Source organism: Balaenoptera borealis (assembly GCF_965194805.1).
Source record: "Balaenoptera borealis genome assembly, chromosome: 8".
In the NCBI taxonomy this organism is placed as follows: domain Eukaryota; kingdom Metazoa; phylum Chordata; class Mammalia; order Artiodactyla; family Balaenopteridae; genus Balaenoptera; species Balaenoptera borealis.
Window position 1 is genome coordinate 3,103,590 of NC_138865.1, and position 14,408 is coordinate 3,117,997.

The 14,408-nt window shown below is 39.4% G+C and overlaps 1 long non-coding RNA gene across 1 annotated transcript in view; it reads left to right on the forward strand.

The window, feature by feature from the left end:
• The window catches only part of LOC309633380, a 463,676-nt gene that overhangs the window by 119,042 nt on the left and 330,226 nt on the right, over nt 1–14,408 (forward strand). Inside the window, exon 6 of the long non-coding RNA XR_014247481.1 lies at nt 3,300–3,416. This is a non-coding gene — a long non-coding RNA (uncharacterized lncRNA). The remainder of the gene's footprint in view (nt 1–3,299; nt 3,417–14,408) is intronic.

Consider the following 14,408-nt stretch of genomic DNA (forward strand, 5'->3'; position numbering starts at 1 on the left):
ACGGGATGAGCAGCGACAGATTCTATTTTGCCGGGAGCAGACACCACAGTATCATGTATGAGCTGTGAGCTTGGCACTGTGGAATAAAAGGAGAGGAATAAGACTTGACCCTTCTGTTTGATTCCTATTTATGGGGCAGAGGAAATAGGGTGGGTTCACAGGGCAATGTCAGGTCAGGGAGTGGATGCACTGCTTGAGACAGTCGTTGCAGCTAAGATTTTGCAGGTCTCGTCCCTCTTCAGATAGGGCTCGACTCTGTTTTAATACATTTTTGACCTGTCTGAGCTCGTGGGATATGTGTGAAACAAAAAGGTCATTTTCTAAATTTCTTGGAAAAGTCAAATATCCTCTGTAAAGTCTTTTGTTGATATCATATGATATTACACAGAGGGAGAATTATGGGCTGCTAGTTTGATGGGTTTCTAGTTGAACACCTGCACCCAGAAGGTATTAATCTGATGACAGCTTTCTGCTGGTAAGTATCCTGGCTTTATCTTGGATCATATTCTGTTGGATACATTCATCAGGGATTTGGATAAAGGTATGGGGGACACACTTATCATGATGCAGAGTTAAGAGGCTTAATAAAGAAACTAAATGACAAAATCAGATGATGAAAGAGGTCTTAATATGCTAGAGAGATGAACCAAACTTTTACAGAAGTTTGATAGGAATAAATACCAAGCGCTATGTGATTTTTTTTTTTTTTTTGCTTTAGTATTGTTAAATCTTAACTTTAGAAGCATAACAAAACAAAAACAAGCAAAAACATACCAGGACATAATAGTTCAAACATATATTTATGAACACATATAACTATACTATTAAAACATGTGTAATTGTATAATTATATTAATATTATAGTTCAAAACACAATATTTTGCAGAGGGACGTGGCTAAATAGATGAGACACTGATTCTCCTTTGTGTGTTCTAGGTCACCAATCATTCAAATAGCAACGGCCTGAATCTTGGAGGACTATTTGATTTTGTCCTCTTTGAGAATTGTGTTTTGGTGATGACAGCCTCAAAACCAGCCTTATTTGTTCTGAAAATAGCTGGCCAGGGAAGCCTGCATGAGTAAGAATATCTTAAACTTCCCTGCTTCCAGCCTGGAGTAGCTTGTCTGCAGCGGCATGACAGTTGCAAATGTCAGTCTTGTCATTCACGAGGACAGTCACACACTTGTAAACATCACCAAACAAAACTGCCCTGCCCCTGCCATTGACCTTCTTTCTCTCTTTGTGAATCAAAGTAACTTCAGCATTGAATCCATCTGCAATTAGGTGACACTTTTGGAACCACTTGCATGAGAGGATGCAATGACACATTTCTTCCACTCTGCAATAGTTTCTCAAGTCCACTGGAGACTGTATGTTCTGCATATAAACTCTCCACAGGAGCATTTTCAAAATACCTGTATCTGAGAAGTGTGTATCTGCCCCAGTTACTGAAATCATACTGGTTACGAGTTTTGTAGAAATTAGAGCATGGGTCATGTTTTGGTGTTTGTTTCTTTGTTCTTTTTTTTTTTAATTGAGGTGTAGTTGATTTGCAATATGGTGTTAGTTTCAGGTGTACAACATAGTGATTCAACATTTTTATAGATTATACTCCATTTAAAGTTATCACAGAATAATCATTATATTTCCCTGTGCTGTATGATATATTTTTGCTGCTTATTTCTCTTGTACATAGTAGTTTGTACCTCTTAATCCCCTTCCCCTACATTGTCCCTTCCCCCTTCTCTCTCTCCGCTGATAACCACTAGTTTGTTCTCTATATCTATGAGTCTGTTTCTGTTTTGTTATATTCACAGGTTTGTTGTATTTTTTAGATTCCACATATAAGTGATAACATAGAGTATTTGTCTTTCTCTGTCTCAGTTATTTTACTAAGCATAATATCTTTAGGTCCGACCACGTTGTTGCAAATGGCATTATTTCATTCTCTTTTTTGGCTGAGTAGCATTCCATCGTGTATATATATATGTGTGTGTGTGTGTGTTTGTGTGCGTGTGTGTATATGTATGTGTGTGTATATATATGTATGTTTGTGTATATATATATGTATGTGTGTGTATATATATATGTATGTGTATGTGTGTGTATATGTGTGTATATATATGTGTGTGTATATATGTATGTGTGTATATATGTGTGTGTATATGTATGTATGTGTGTATATATGTGTGTGTGTGTATATATATGTGTGTATATATATGTGTGTGTGTATATATGTGTGTATGTGTGTGTGTGTATATATATGTATGTATATATGTGTGTGTGTATATATATGTGTGTGTGTATATATATGTATGTGTGTATATATGTGTGTGTGTATATATATATGTATGTGTGTGTGTATATATATATGTGTGTGTGTGTATATGTACACCTCATCTTCCTTATCCATTCATCTGTTGATGGACACTTAGGTTGCTTCCATATCTTGGTTATAGTAAATAGTGCTGCAGTGAACATGAGGGTGCCTATATCTTTTTGAGTTAGTGTTTTCCTTTATTTCATTTCCACTCAGACAGTGATAGTTCTATTTTTAGTTTCTTGAGGAACCTCCACACTGTCTTCCATAGTGGCTGTATCAGTTTACCTTCTTACCAGTAATATATGAGGGTTTCCTTTTCTCCACACCCTCTCCAACATTTGCTATTTGTGTTCTTTTGAGGATGGCCATTCTGACAGGTGTGAGGTGATATCTCACTGTGGTTTTGATTTGCATTTCCCTGATGATTAGTGATGTTGAGCATCTGTATATCTTCTTTGGAAAAATGTTTATTCAAGTCTTCTGCCCATTTTTTAATCAGGTTTTTTTTTTTTGATATTGAGCTGTATGGGCTGTTTGTATATTTTGGATGTTAACCCCTGTTGAATGGGAGAAAATATTTGCAGTTTTGCAAGTGTCGATTATGATGAGAGGTCCCCCTGCGTCATGCTCATTTCCTCATAGTCACTCCATATGACACACACAGCTTCATCTCTTACACTCTCACAGTCTCTACCCTGGCAACCTAGTTGCTGAACTCCTTGGTGGTCACCTTGCTCAGACCCAGACTCGCCTCTTCACCAGTTTCCGGGACAGATCCTGGCTTAGCTGCTGCTGAGCTGAGCCGTGCTGGGCTTGGCGGAGGCCATGGGACAGGTGGGGCACAGGCGGCGGGAATGGAGGTCACTTACTTTAAGAATAAAAATTTTCATGAATTGCAACAAAAGAAAACAAAAAACAAGCTAATGTTTAACTACAAGATGAGAGAGCAATAATGTTTGCGAAAATGTTTCACAGGTTATCAAGAAGAATCTTCTCAACAAATCGACTGTGTAATGTGGCTGCAGACCGTCCTGTGTGTCCCGTGGTTTTAATGGAAGTGGATCAGAGTGAGGGACTTGGAATCCATATCCTGTGAGTCGATCAGTTCACGCCTTTCAGTTTTTTGATTTTAGTTTTCAGCAATACAAACTTCTTTTAAAAATAACATTTATTATTTGCTTTTTATTACAAAGTAGTATATTTTCACTGCAGAAAATCTGGAAAGTACAGAAAAATACATCAAGTAAAAATCATCTGTGATCCCATCGGCTGGAAGGAGCTACAGTTAATATTTCATCATATATTCTTCCAGGTTTATGAACATACACAGATATGTATACACAAATGATCTCATGACACGATTTTTGGTAATCTCCTTTTCCTTCTACTGGACAACATAGTAAACATTTGAATGCCATTCAGTTACTTCTTCAACGTACTTTCAAATTTTATCATGTAGGTATACTATACATACTCTTATTTTTGAAAACTGTAAGTAATGCTGTGATGAACATTATGATAGACAAATATTTGTTCATATACCTGATCATTTCCTTCAAGAAAACTCTTAGAAGTGTAAATACCAGATAACAAGGATTTTGCTATCATTCTTTAAGAGGTACACGGACAAATGAAGTATGTTCAGAAGAGAGTGACTATTTCATGGAGGGACTAGAAACAATGCCATTTGAGAACAGTTGCAAGAGAATAATTGAAAATCGTTGCAAGAGGAAAAAAATGGGGATTCAAAGCTTCACATATTTCAGGGTCTGTCACAAAGACAAGAGGAATTATATGACTCAAAAATATAACAGAACCAACAGCTTGAAGCTAGAGGGAGACAGATAGTCTGATGCAGCGTGCATGCTCACTCCTGCCAGAGCTGCTGAGACCCGGGTAAGGGGGACTCAAGAGGGAGTGCCCTGAACTTGGAGGTATCTTCATAGGCTGATGGCCACTTGGGAGACACGGGGTCGAGAGCTGAGAGTGGGGTGGACTCTTCTAACCTTCTGAGTCAATGATTTGTCCTAAGCAGAAAGTTTTCTTAAGAAATACATACCTGATTAGATCATGTCAGTAGAAAATTATTTACATAGGATTTTAGAAAAGAAAAAAAAAAAACCCACAAAAACAGCTGCAGAACTGGCTTGTTTCAGAATTCAGGTGTATTTTCTTTCTAAAATAATTTTAGTGGAAATGTTTCTTGTAAAGGAATTGATGGTAATTTCCATCATCACTGTGTTCATTATCACCTGGATTTTTAAAAATTTATAATACATATGTGTATATGTGTGTGTGTGTGTGTGTGTGTGTGTATATATATATATATGATATGTAATAGGATGCCCAACTGAGTGTCCCATTTATGGTGGTTCTTCCCCCTTTTATTCTAGGGAGGGAACTGTCAGAAAGTCATGTTGTCACCGTTTGCAGGTGTGAAGGCAGCTTCCTCCACAGAGGGCCTTCCTGGGGGCAGTTGGTGCTGAGGGTAGAGCCTGACACAGAGTAGGTCGTCAATCAGTGTTTGGAAAGTGAATGAATAGTGTAGTGCCTTCTGGAGATTGTAGAGGGTCCTTCTGATTTCTAAGCAGAGAGGTATACTCAGACTCTGGGTTCCCAGGTGAAAAGGGAGCGGCTTCCTGGTGTCTGGGGATGCGGATTTCTTAGAAGGGCAGAGGGGTGGTGGCTCAAGGTCTACAGGAGGCCTCAGCCTCAGCCTAGCGCTCCTGGGTTTGCCCCCTTGGGGCAAGCTGAGGTTGGCGACAAAGGGAGCCCAGGCAGTGGATAGGCTGTCCTGGCTCGTTCTAATTTGGAGGGAATTAGGTTATCCTCCTTAAGAGCCACCTGGGTCTGTGCGGGAACCGAATGCGTATCAGCTCAGCTGACCAGCATCAAAGTCACACTCAGCAGCAGCACCATCCGTGGAACTGGGACCACGGGTGTCGGCCACCACGTGGCAGGAAGCAGCAATGGACTAATGGGATTGTCCAAAGGATACAGATTCTGTTTGCTTAGGTGTAGAAGGCGGGCTGCCATTCTCACATTTGGACTGAGAAGGCTGTTAAGTTTTGGGCAATTTTGGGAGGGTGTTACCTCCAAAGAAAGGTCCGGGAGACTGTAAGCTGACCGAGGGCAGGGGCTCCTGCATGTCGTGTATACTGATGTGTCCCAAGCGCCCCACATGCCTATGGAGATGTGAGTATGTGTACCTAAGAGATGACATTTTAATTCTGAAACAGGAATTCTTTTCAGCTGGCCTCAGTACCGCAGCTCTCCAGCCATGATTTTGTCAATGTCGTCACCGTCAGCAGTGAGTAGGTTATAATAGCGATTTCTCTTGCAAACTAAAGTTTTGTCGCCTGTGTTGTGAAAGCCAAAGTTAGATGGAGCAAGGATCAATAAAGTTTCCAGCGAATACACTATAGTACAAATGGAATTAATAATAAGAAATGAAATGACTTCTTCTGACAAATGCTGTTGCAAAAAACCTCAGGCTGTCATTTGAAACTGATATTGTAGGGAAACTCTAGTTGCGGTGTGAACTTTAATATGTACATCTTCTGTGGCACAGGTATTCATGATTTCCAAAGGTGCTGGGTATTATGACGTGAAGCATATTTCTGGGCATTTCTGACTCATTTACTGATTCAGATATCTGTTTCTTTTTTTTTAAAATTTTCCTGGAACTCACACATGTGACTAAGAAGGATGTTGATTTTAGAATTCTAGAATTCTCATTTTTACTTCAAAGATTAACCATAATTAGGTAGGTTTTTTCCTCTCTTTTTTCTTCTCGTAGAAAGGCTTCAAGATTAAAAACACCACCTGCAAACTGAGATTATTCAATTTGAAGACTTTTGGTAAGAATAAATATATTTGGGGGCTATATTTGCTACAGATACATACAGACAGCAGCCAGTAGGGGAGTTAAAGCTTCATTCCTCAGAAGTGTGCATGCTTGTATTATAATGTGCACCACTGGACAGTAGTTCCCTGAGAAGCATAAGGAGACGGAAATTTTCCTTGAAGATCAGAATTTATTTAACTAGAAGTTGTATAAAGCAGGTGAGAAAAATGCATATGGACGTTACATGTTTTTGACCAAAAAATCAAAGAAAGATGATAAGAAATCAAGATTGTAAGCTGTGGAATCAGGAGAGCTAAGAATGCTTTTTACCTCTCATGATTCCCGATGGTTTGTGGATGTGACTTGAGTGTGTTCTTAGGGGCCGAGGCACTGAAATACAAGGAGAAGCTGTTTCTGTTTGGTGGGGACAGTGTGAAGTTTTTAACACCTAGCAAGAGAGGGATTGTGAAGTCCACGCTCTTAAGAAAGCTACTTTTCTGAGATTGGACTTAAAAAACATTTGGCCGAGTTCACGTGTTCATAGGCCAGAGAATCATTTGGATCCAGGACTTTTTCATGCACTTTAAGTCCAAGGATGCATCCAGCATTAGCAAATACTCAGGTTGTCTGAGAGTTAATGCCCAAGCAAGGGTGCGTGTGAACAACTCCGTGCGTGGTGTCCTTCCTGGTAGCACGACAATCAGATGAGCCCCGTCACCCAGATCCTGGCAAGGAGCTTCCATTTGATGTGCTTATGAATGTAAATGAAGATGAATGACAAAGATTTTGGACTGGGAATTTTTAAGCTAGTAGGAAACTGACCTTGTTCTTGTGTCAGTTACTGTCTTCAACCTGAGCTGTCTTTTCCACCCCCCCCGCCCCCCCCACGCCGGCATTAGAGACGTATTTATTTACTTATTTCCCAGCTTTATTGAGATATAATTGACATGCAACATATTATAAGTTTAAGGTATACAGTGTGATGATTTGATACACTTATATATTGTGAAATGATCACTATGGGAGGGTTAGTTAGCACCTCTGTAACTCACATAATTATTATTATTTTTTTCATTGTGAGAACTTTTAAGATCTACTCTCTTAGCACCTGTCAAGTAGATAATGCAGTATTATTAATTAGAGTCACCATGTGGTTCATCAGATCCCCAGAACTCATTCATCTTATAACTGGAAGTTCATAATCTTTGACCAGCCTCTCCCCATTTCTTCTACCCCCAGCGCCTGGTTACCATCACTCTACTCTCTGTTTCTATGAGTTCTGCTTTTTTAGATTCCACATACAACTGAGATAATTCAGTATTTGTCTTTTTCTTCCTGACTTATTTCACTCAGCATAATGCCCTCAAGATCCACTTATGTTGCCACAAATGGCAGGATTTCCTTCTTTCTCATGGCTGGATAATATTTCATTGTATATGGTATATATATATATATATATATAGAAATGGGATTGCTGGATCATACAGTAGTTCTATTTTTAATTTTTTTGAGGAACCTCCATATTGTTTTCCATAGTGGCTGCACCAATTTACATTCCCATCAGCAGTGCACAAGGGTTCCCTTTTCTCCACACCCTCGCCAGCATTTGTTATTTGTTGTTTTTTTGATAATAGCCATTCTGACAGGTGGGAGGTGATGTCTCATTGTGGTTTCGATTTGCATTTTCTTAGTGATTAGTGAGGTTGAGCATGCTTTCATGTACCTGTTGACCATCTGAATGTCTCTTTTAGGAAAACATCTGTTCAAGTCCTTGGCCCATTTTTAAATTAGCTTGTTCTTTTGCTCCTGAGTTAAATGAGTTCCTTATACATTTTAGATATTAATCCCTGATCAGATATATGGTTTGCAAATATTTTCTCCCATTCCACAGGTTTCCTTTTCATTTGTCGGTTGTTTCTTCTTCTGTGAAGAAGCTTTTTTGTTGAGGTAGTTCTACTCGTTGATTTTTGATTTTGTTGCTTGTGCTTTTGGTGTTCTATCCAAAAAAAGTCAAGGAAGATTTTTTTCCTATGCTTTCTTCTAGGAGTTTTACAGTTTCAGGTTTTTCATTTAGAGTCTTTAATCCATTTCAAGTTATTTTTTGTGGGTGGCATAAGATGGGGTCCAGCTTCATTCTTTTGCATGAGATTATCCAGCTTTCCCAAGACCATTTATTGAAGAGACTATTCTTTCCCCATTGAGTATTCTTGGCTCCTGCATCAAATATTAGTTGACTGTAAATACAGGGGTTAATCTGTAACATAGTTTGTAATTAGGACATGTGAAACCTCCAGCTTTGTTCTTCTTTCTCGAGATTGCTTTGTCTATTCAGGGTCTTTTGCTGTTCCTTGTGAATTTTAGGATTGCTTTTTTTCTATTTCTGTGAAAAATGCCATTGGAATTTTGATAAGGATTGCGTTGTCTCTGTACATGGCTTTGGAAAGTATGGATATTTTAACAATATTAATTATCCTGATCCACACAGGATATCTTTCCGTTTATTGAGACCTCTTTAATTTTGTTTGTTTCAAGAATTTTTACACTAATGGAAAATTCATAATGACCCTTTGACAATGACTAAATCTTCTACCTAAGTTGTGGGGTTTTTTGGTGCATTTCAAATTGTTTTTCTATTTTACCTGGGGACACCTGGAAGCAGCACGACTTGCCTCTGCTGTTACCTCTGTACACAACATGTAATACCCGTCTGTGTTCCATGACTTTGCTCAGTTGTTCATTTCTCTTTATAGTTCTTCTTTTTATAATTACTCCACTGCGCATGTCTTTCCACATGTGGGAGGGATATGGATGAGGGTCCCATTTGTGCCTCTGAGCCCTGGCTTCCAGAATGCCCATGGGTGAGTGGCTACCAGCCCCGTCAGCCAGGGAGGTAATGGGCCTCCACCGCAAGGGCTCTAGTGGTTGAGCAGTGACCCGAGATGTGGTGTCACTGGTCAAGAGTCTTTTACTCTCTGCACAAACTCAGGTTTCATTTTGCTTTTTAAATTCCTGAAAGCACTGACTTTTTGCTGAATATAAAAATAATTCATTGTCATGGTAGAAATATTGGAAAAGGAAAAAAAATTTTTAAAAGAAAATGAAAACCACCCAAGACTACAAAGGGATAACCATTGTTAATATTTGAATATTCTAATAACAATTTCTTTCCAACTTTCTTCTCTGGAAAAAGGTCTTCCCCCCAAATTTTGAGGGGTCCTCCCTACAAAAACCATATTGTACATGGTTTTTAGTGTTCATACAAGATATTTCCACTTAGTATATAATGAACATTTTTGTAATATCATGAACTTGCCCTTGGAAACAGGAATTCTTAACGGATGCATAATACATGAACCTATAGATATGCTATAATTCATATGATGATTTCCCTATGGCTGGGTATTTTAGTTACTGGCAGCAGTGACTATTTCATGTAGACCAGCATGCTTATCCTTGAACCATCAGTGCATCTCTGATGAGTTTTTAACATTTTATTATGCAAAGTGTCAAATAGATACAACAGAGGGGAGAATATTTTACTGCAGGAATCTTCTTCTCCCATCACCAGCTTCAGCAATTAAAAACTCACAGCCCATCCTGTTTTATCTACACACTCTCATCCCCAGGTTGTTTTGAAACAAATCCCAGACATCATTAACATGCCAGGAGGTGCTGCTCAAAAATAAGGACTCTAAATATTGTGGCAACTGTATCATATCACACCTAAAAAAATTAGCCATAGTTCCTCAGTATGTGATACTTCTTTTAGAGAGTAGATTTTTAGAGGCGAATGTTCACTGCTTGAACAATATGGATCTTGATAAATATTACTTTCTAGAAACGTTTTAAACTTTGTACTTCCACCTCAGTGTATGGGGATTTCTGTCTGGCATCTAGAATCACACTGAGCTATCATGTTTTAAAATAGGGAACAATTTGAAGGGCATATAATGGGTGGGCAGTAGAAAGGAGTGGTTGAACACCCAGCCTCTGGAGCACACAAGCCAGGTATAGCTCTGGGTTCTACACTTACTATTAATTTATCTTTGATTGTGCAATGTCATCTTCAGCAACAGCAATTACACTTGGGTTCACATGCGTCTTGTTCACTACACATCTGTTTTTACTTATTTTTTCATTGTCTTGATCATTTTTACTTTGAAAATTTTATATAGATATTTAGTTAGAGATGTTAGGGAAAACACAAGGTGCTATTTTATCATGAAACAGGTAATTCAACTAATCATTAAAATTGCTCCCAATATTTGCCTATTTGAAATGATGTTGCAGTGAACATATTCTGTGAATGTTTTCACTCCATTTTGATTATTTCTTAAGGGTAATTTTCTATAGGTGGGATTACAAGGTCAAAGGGCATGCTGCTTAATTCTTTTTTTGGGGGGTGGGGGGCGGGCTCCTAATAGCTTTTTCTAACCTGTTTTCTAAAATGTTTATATCAACTTGCAGTGCCTTCAGCAACTGTGAACTTAGCAGCTTTACTTCACCTTTGGAAGTACTGGTTGTCGTTTGGAAAAGAATTGTCTTTTTGCTCAACAGCTAAATAGTGATACCTCAAATTGTTTGATTACTAGCAGTGTGGAATATTTTCCTCGTACGTTTATTTATAAATTAATTTCATCTTGCCTTCTGAGAAAGAATAAATGAAAATAAAAGAGAAATCTAGGCTGAAAATGTAAAGAGAGAAGAGATCAAATGGAAATTCTCAGGCTGCTGAATTGTGCTTTGAGTAATAACGACCAACTCTAGGGATGAGAAATTAATTTGTAAGATCTGAGAAAAATTGTGAGATCTGTGATAGGAGGCATGCGACCTCCATGGTGGTAGAATTCACCGCATTTGCAGAATCCAGAGACTGGAGGGCTTCATGCAGGAGGGGACTGAGCACAGAGAAGCTAGCCCTGGGGAAGTCGTAGCGGGCGGCTGTTCCAGACCTCTGGGTCCTCCCCTGCGTTGCTTCCATCAGGTCTGCAGTTTCCTCCTCTGGCCCTGGTTGCAGCCTCTAATTCGCCCCTTGTTTCACCCGTCACATGCAACTCATTCCTTCTCAGCTGCTTCCGGGGTGATGTTTCTAAAACACAAATATATACGTTGTCGAATGGATCTGCTGACTTAGGGTTTTGGAATCTTCTGGGCTCCACCTGACGAGGAGATTTGTGAGCTGACACAAGCTTCTGAAATGTATGTGAAAACGTGTCTGCACATTGATGGTCGGCTATAAGCCATCTTCTCCTGAGAATTTACAGCTCACCTGAGATCTTGGGGTCAAGACCACCTCGTTTTTTTTTAGAGTGACAGATTGCCTTGACAGAGATTTTTAACAACTATTTGTACTGTAAATCTTTGGTAAGAATGGTCCCACCTGTTTTACTACCTGGACGTGATTCAGAAACTGCAGAGTGTAAAAAGGCAGTATTTGTTAACAATTTTAGGGTCCCGTTTTTAACCGTCTAAGTATTTATTGGCAATACATTCTATGTTTAGCACAGGGTTAGGAGTTTCGGGAATTTGGGGCGAACTAGATAGAACATTGCCTTTATCCTTGTTGGAAAGGCCAAGGATATGTTTAATGAAATTAAATAAAATATCATGGTTTAATAATAGCATAAAATAATGTAATAATGATAAAAAATCAGAAATAATCATAATAATAGCTAACACTGAACACTTACTATATGCCACAAACTGTGCTAAACAGTTTACATGAATTATTTTAACCAACACATTTAATTTTTACAACTACCCTATGAGGTACATAAAAGTCAGAAGTCATCTATAGAGTCAGATGTGGTCAACCGCTAATTTGATTAAGTCCATTTGATTCTAAGTCCATAGAATCACTTCCAGAATTATCATAAACGACTTTGAGATGGGAGAGAATTTGAAACTCTCCTTGAAGGCTGGGTGGGAATTGGACAGACGAATATAAGTAGGAAGTTTAGGTGAGGGTGCCCAGAGCAGATTCCCAGAGGTAAGGATCTCAGATAAGGTGAGTGTTGCAGGCCGTAGAGAATTTGCAAAGGGTGATAAAAGAAAATCCACAAAAGTAAGCAGGCTGGGAGTAAATAATGTACATGTACAGCTATGACTTACAGGCAGGCTGTGATAGTCACTTCTCTCCATGAGTTTGGAGAAACAAAGAAATAGGCTCCTGAGCTTTCCCACTTCTACCCTTAGCCTTTTCCCGGTGTGCTGTGTGCCAGGATCACTCTGGACTGCAGGTTCCGGCTGGGAACTGCCTTGCTGTGTGATCTCTGTGATGTCAGAGAAGTTCTGTACAACGGACCTTTCTGGGGACTGTTATCTGAAAACTCTCCAGATTCTGGCGTCAGGATTTATGGTTTTGAACATTCTTCTCAAGCCATGGCAGTCATCATGGGTTCAGGTCATTTATGTTCCTGAGCCCAGGTACGTGCTCTGTAATGGGCCAGGTGTGGGTGTGGGCTTAGTACAGGCCGACCTCAGAGACACTGCAGGTTCAGTGCCAGACACCGCAGGAAAACGAGTATCGCAATAAAGCGCGTCACATGAAATTTTTGGTTTCCCAATGCATATAAAAGTCATGTTTACACTATACTGTAGTCTAAGTGTGCAATAGCATTATGTCTCAAAAAACAATACATAGACCTTAATTATACTTTCTTGCTAAGAAATGCGAACCGTCATCTGAGCGTTCAGCGAGTCATAGTAGTAACATCAAAGATCACTGATCAACACTTATAATAATAATGGCAAAGTATGAAATATCGCAAGAATTACCAAAGTGTGACCCAGAGACAGGAAGTGAACAAATGCTGTTGGAAAAATGGTGCAGATAGACTTGCTCAATGCAGGGTTGCCACACACCTTCAGTTTCTAAAAAACACGGTATCTGCCAAGTGCAGTAAAGCAAAAGCGCAATAAAACAAGGTCTGCCTGTAATTTCTCTGGAAAAAGAAGACTGTCTGGATTCCTGGTGTTATTCTTGATACCTTTTCTCTTTGAACTATGGGGTTTCTGAAATGGCGCTTATGGTCTTACTTTGCTACTCACCAGGCCCTATATTTCTGTGCAGCTTAGTTTCGTGGTTACAAGCGCAGACCCTGGAGCTGAGCCGTCTGAGTACAAATGCCAGCTCTTTTGTGACCCAGTCTCTGTTTCTCCTTTTTCATCTTAAAATCTACCTTGAGTTCCTTGATTAGATTGTCGAGTCTCTAGGCAAATACCTCTTTCATTTTATATAAGATGTGCCCAGTCTGTTATCAGAAATGCGTTATTGCTTCGTAGACCCAAGTTAAGGAAGCCACACGCTCTTCTTTCAATACTGTGGATGTGTGATGTAGACCCCGTCGACCATGATTCCCTTCCTGCCCTGGTTCCTCTTTCCCACAGCCATGTCATCAAGTGACGTGTACTCACCAAGTCCCATTTGGTTCCTTTTCCCCAAGTGTAAGGATAGCAGGTTTCTTCCATTTCAGAAATAACAGGATCTATGATTGTGAATCTGTGGTGTTTTAAGATTTTTTTAATAAGCATAATTGTACAGAAATCACTTCACTGGGAAACCCCACAAATTCCAAAATTGCCAAAACAACACCCAGCAAAATTCACATTTGAACCAGAAACATAATACACATATACAAGTATACACCTTCCCCCGCCCCCCAAGAAATGAGGTTGGCATTAATTTTACACTTTGATATACTTGGAACTGTCACAGTGGGTAAATTTTTTAGGTTAAAAAAAGAGAAATCCTGGTCTCCGAATTAAGACCAGAGGAAATCAAATAGCAACCAAAGATGTGAATTATGTTAAAAATAGAAGGGCTGTTAATACAAACATCAAATATGACCGAGTGTGAACTGTCTTATTTCCCTGAGTGTTGCAGATACGTGAAGCAGCTCTGATGTCTCAAGATTCAGTAGATTGAGAAGTTAGTCAAGTAGCCGGAGTTCTAGTTCTTTGATGGGAAATTAGGCGAGGGGGCCCTCAGAGCAGGTTTTGCATATTTCTGAGGGAGCAGTTGAAACCTTAGTCGTGAACAGCTTGTGGAGGATGGGGGCAGAGTCAACACCCTGAACGCAGCACTGGGACTGGGCAGGTCTGCAGTCCTGCCCTTTCTGCACCTCGGCAGCCTGCTTTGTTTGGTTTGGCTTTTTAAAAACTTAGTTAATTAATTGATTTTTGTTGGGGTAGAGCTGTTTTACAGTGTTGCGTTACTTTCTACCGTACAGCGAAGT